The sequence below is a fragment of the Diabrotica undecimpunctata genome, chromosome 2 (genome assembly GCF_040954645.1).
Source record: "Diabrotica undecimpunctata isolate CICGRU chromosome 2, icDiaUnde3, whole genome shotgun sequence".
Classification (NCBI taxonomy): Eukaryota; Metazoa; Arthropoda; class Insecta; order Coleoptera; family Chrysomelidae; genus Diabrotica; species Diabrotica undecimpunctata.
This window is the reverse complement of record NC_092804.1, coordinates 156,117,903-156,123,950: the sequence shown is the minus strand read 5'-3', so window position 1 is coordinate 156,123,950 and position 6,048 is coordinate 156,117,903.

Below are 6,048 nucleotides of genomic sequence, written 5' to 3'. Positions count from 1 at the left end.
AGGTTAAGTCTCCATTATATGCAGGTGTCCCTTGACAGGCGCATGTCCCGAAAGAAAACTTGTTATGACTGAGCTGATTCCTGCTTGCTTTCAGCAGTACTTCAGCTCTATTAGCATATGTTCGTCCTATATACATTTTGTTCTTTTTACCGAGTATATTTACTCAGTGTGAGTTATGTTACCTTCGAATCCAGGCTTTTCTCTGGTCGCGGGCAGTTTTTTGGCAACCTTAATATATAAAGTATTTTGCAGTTGGATCTTCTGGCAAGTTCATAAGCTCTTTCATTGCCGTATGATTTCTCGGTGAACTGGAACCCACAGCAGTGTCACACTGTTATGTTCCGCCAGTCTGTTCTAGACATTGTGACTCTAGAGTCCAACCTCTTTCCTTCCGCTTTAAGATAAATAATAATAACAACGTGAACCAGTCCTCAAAGGTATGTCCGTCGAACTAACCTCATTTGAATATATTGTAACGCGCTCCAGACCATGATTGTTGTGCTTTACTTTCAGGAATTCGAAATTCTTTCTGCATACTTGGTTACCTTCATTTGCCCAATGATAGGGTCATTGACAAGGTTAGTTTTATCGTAATTCAGGTCCTTTTCCAAATTTTTGAAAAAACTTTTAACTCTGCTTTGTGTATGCGTAAATCCTTACGCCCCACTCGTTCCTGGATAGTTGTATATAAAGTTCATCTTATACATGCCACAGCGATCCAGATAAGATGTGATGATACCACGAAGTCTGTGATGTGATTATCCATATCCACAGATATTTACAAATTTGGTACAATTTGCAGCTTCTCTTTATTTGTAAAAACAGAAGCCCGGTCGTCATATTTGGAATGTTTTCCTGGCTGTTGAAGTATAGAATATTTTAGTTATCAATTTTTTATGCTGATTGGCGAAGAGAGATTGTTTTTTATTGACTATAAACTAGCAGCTTATGCAACTCAGCTGAAAATTAGAAAAATATATGAAATATAGCTAAGATACCTTTTATGGAATCACTTTGGGACAATCCAAAAATTGACCAATTCAGGGATGACTGTTTATAATAAAAGTCACAGAGTTGTATGTCGGGACTGTAGGAAGACTGTCAATTTTACCGTGTGTTTTGCCAAAAACTGTTACACAAAGTTCGGTGAAAGTGCTGGCGGCGTCATGAATAAGCTGCTCAAAATGGAGCTGTTTTCTTTCCACTTGAGCAGCCTTTTTAGAACATCTAGAGTTCTTTTTTGATTTTCTCAGTGCTCGGATCGTATTCATGGTGCACAACACCCTTATAATAAAACGATCGGATGGAAGCTTCTATTGTGAAGAGTCTTGTTTGGTTTGGAATCGTAACTATAAACCCACGAGTCCTTCCCAGGTTCTCGGTTATAAGACTCCCAAACACAGGAATTCCAAAGTAGTTTCCTAGTTCGCGCACAAACAACGATCTGCAAGCGAGGGTCACACATTTAACATTTTCTGTTTTGCTCATGCGTTCATTATTAAAGGACTATCGTTTGAATAGTTTCCTCAAAACTTTTCGTTTTCAGCGATTACAAAATGCGACGAACGCAAAAAATACAACAACAGAAACACAAGCAAGTATAGGTAATGGATTTTGACAAGAGCTATGACCTTGTAAATAACAGGTAAACTTGTGTACTGCATCGGCATGAACCATAGCTCTTGTCAAAATCCATTACCTCTAAGCGTCTATATTCTATTATGATAGTGCAAACACTCCTGACCATGGAGCTGCGCGAAGGCAGAGTCAAAATTCACGTAAAGGCAGAAAGGTTCTATTGTAAGTGGAATTATACTAACCAAACTGAAACGTTCTACCTTCGACGTGCATAGTACACTGCGCTGTGGTCAGGAGTGTTTGCACTATCTCTACGAATTAGACACTTCCCGTTAGTCACTGCGGTATACGGCAAGTTCGCGAAGGGTTACTGATTACGGTCGTACTCCACAGAGGGCGCTGGAACCTTTTGGCGTGAAGTTATGAACGAATGTCAGATATTTTTGGAAAAACGTACATTTTGTGTAATGTCTTCGATTATCTCAACATTTGACGTAGATGTTTTGTCGTCTTGTTAGACTGTTATATTTATATCAGTAGTTTATGTCTTATATACGTGAAATATTTCAACAATCATATAAGATTCCGTGATACATTTTTATAAAACAGACTGTCATAACATCAATATGTTAGTCAGGATTTTTTGCTTAAGAAAAATCTTAATATGTCCATCTAATGTTAATAATATGTTTAAACTAATCAATTGCGTATTTATGTTCTTTATCCTCCACACGTAAATAAGAGGAGATATGACGGTAACATTTATTACAGTTTTCAAATACAAGAACAAAAACCACCTTTAGAAATTGAAACATGCTTTTTATTTTACCATTAAACCCTAATAGATACTTGTGGTGTATTGTATATACTGATGGTGTATTGTATAAGGTTACATATAAAATTGTAGTCATACTTAGCGTTTCGTTGATTATTTTGAGCACTCTACGTTAGACATATTGTATTTCCACTATTTTCAAAATTTCACTGCTATTACTCAAGCGAATATAAACCTCTTGACTATTAGCTTCAAAAATATATAAAGTATGAGTAAAGAATAAAAAATGTTCTAAATAACAGTTTCCATATATTTAAGTGTTAACCTTTTAGTAAAGACGTCGGTAGGATACAGAAAGCAATTCTTACTAGTAGAGGTATTTTTGTCATAATGGATATATATATATATATATATATATATATATATATATATATATATATATATATATATATATATATATATATATATATATATATATATATATATATATATATATATATATATATATATATATATATATATATATATATATATATATATATATATATATATATATATATATATATATATATATATATATATATATATATATATATATATATATATATATATATATATATATATATATATATATATATATATATATATATATATATATATATATATATATATATATATATATATATATATATATATATATATATATATATATATATATATATATATATATATATATATATATATATATATATATATATATATATATATATATATATATATATATATATATATATATATATATATATATATATATATATATATATATATATATATATATATATATATATATATATATATAGTAACGTAAAATAAACCTGGAATGGATGTTTGGTTTTTAAATCTAAATTAAACGGTTAAAACCAAGTTTAAAGTCGTCCACAATGCTACCGGCTACTATAAGGCTAATATAGGTGTCTGTAATACACAATGGCGGGTGTTGGGAAGTGGTTAAAAACACTTTTGCATTTCACTCGCCTCCAATTCCATCCCTTTTTATGATTGTCGATGATGCCGAAGCGTCGGAGATTTTTAGTGTCAAGCAAACTGTTCGCACGCTTGGAACCAAGTCCTGTCAAGCGCCGAAGCCCTCAACTTATGTGTGTCCAGGCCCCCGGCCCAGACTCAACTCCACGAGTTGTATAGTAATATAATGTTAATATAAGAATTTCTGTGTAAATCAAGAAACTCATTAAGATAATAGATGTTGAAAATTTTCGTCTAATTGTCAATCAACCCACCATATTTTAGCTTTATTTTAATTTTTAAGAAGGATATTTCTTATTTCTGTTGTTGCCCTTTCTATGATATCTGCAATGCTATTTTGTTGCACATACTTTATTCTTAAAATAACCACAGATAAAAAAATCAAACGGCGTAAGATCTAGTAATCTAGCTGGCCACTTAAGTACTTCGACGTTTAATCTATCTATTGGGATATATTTCATTTAAATAATTCCTTACAATTTCAGCATAATGAGGCATTAATCTGTCCTGTTGAAACTAAACATTTTCTCATTCGGTAAAATGTTTGCACAAGTTTACTAAAACAGGAACAACTTTTGTTTCTGATTATATTTAAATATTTCCAGCTGTCAAACGTATTTCTCTAAAACTCAGATCAATTATACGGTCACCTGTGATACCGCCCCAAACGTTAATTTTTTTGAGGATGTTGAGTATGTATCTTACACAACCAATGAAGTGTCGTGACTGTCCAATATCTACACCTTTCTCGGTTTAATCTGAAAGCTAACTCATCTGAATGGTTTCCAAAGCTGTCTTATTTATGCCTAGGTTATTCATCCATCTTTCACAGAAAGTTATGGATCTAAGATCCAGGATCTGGATCATGTCTAAGATCTGGATCATCTTGTGTTAGGTCTTGGGTAAAATTTATTTAACATGGATGACGTCTTTCTTTATGAAAACACCTTGGAACAGTTGTATGGCTGACAGTTATTTTCACGGGCAACTTGATGTGTACTTGATATAGGACGGTCTTGAACACTTAACAAAATATATATTCTCACATCTTCAATGATTTCTTCTTAATGATTTGAGGTGTTCAAGTTCTCTGAACAAGAACATTGGCGACCAGTCGTATCATCTTTACTTTATCCACAGCGGACCTAAATAGTATCGTGGTGCTGACTGCATGCCTCTGATGGAGGTTCTTGAATCAGAATGTTCTTCGTCGTCCAGGATCATGTTTCCCCCCTTTTTTTCTGAATAGTTACATGTAGTAATTCATATTTATCATGTGGGCAAAGTACTCAAATTTTCAAATAGCGGAACGCATCAGCAGGCAATGTATCTCTTCTTTGTTCTCTTCTCCATCGGCTTATGGACTTCGCTATTGGTTAGAAACCGAAACATGTTATGCTTTGACGAAGTTTGTCTTGGAATTAACAATAGTATAGAAAACAAGGAATAATCCACAATAAACAAGTGTTTGGAAACGCGTGTGTTTTAAAAAATGCAATATATTTATATATTGAGTTTAGGAAAATTAAAAAATTAGCGGAATTATTCATATGGGGAAAATATTCAGGTTTATATGGACAATAGTTTCCCTTAAATAATGAGAATGATAAATATGTTATTCAATAAAATCAATCCTACTCTGGTAATAACAGCAGATAATCTACAGTGGGATATAAATGAATTTGTGATAAATATATGAAACTCTACACATTACTTCAATTGACAAAACTTGAGCAGCAAGGGCGTCATCATTAGTAAAATTAGCTAATTGATACTTTCGTCGTATTTCATGTAAAAATGTATTTGTTGACAATATCAATCATTACATCACATATACATTTTTATAATGTCGATTGAGACTAAGACGTCATTACTGAGAGGTTCGATATATCTGTGTAAAGCGTCAATATTTATTATTTTCATAAATCAATACTAATTTATTACTATTAGTTTCGCAAGTTTCTCATAAAATATTTCAGTAAAAAATGATTAGCTGTAAATAAATTCACCTAATACGAAATTGTTTTATTTATAAACCCAAAACATACAGGTCCTACACGTCCTAAAGGCATGCGGTTACCATGAAAACGACACGCAGTAACTAAAATCTTTTCGATGCACTATATACGCTTTATAGACAAAGTTGATGATATGGGCGTTCAGAAAGCAGCCCCGAGATAAAACTTAAGTTAAGTTAACTTAAGAAATAACAATGAAGGTTTCTGAAATAATGAAACTAAACTTCATTCTTTGAGTTTACTGGACAATGTAAACATTAAAAAAAGGAATGACCTTTGCCGTATTGAAGTTCATAAAAATGGTTATAAAAATTTAGCGGGGTTTACACGAAATTTTGTTTTGTTTGTTTGTTATTACTGGGGACGATAACTGGATAAAAGAAGGTGTACCTGATTTGAAACATATACGCGAAAAGATAAAAAAGGAAAATTCGGCCAAACATATGAACAATATTGTAGCTTCCAGCTATTAGGCACAACTTTACCGCTTCTATCAATACCAACTAATAAACCTTTTTCTCCTTTAAAACTGAAGGCATGTTCAACAACGTTTGTATATATAAAGTGTTTTTTATAAAAAAATCTACAGAATCTCATTCTATTATTATCAAATTTAAGAAAATATCGTTTAGA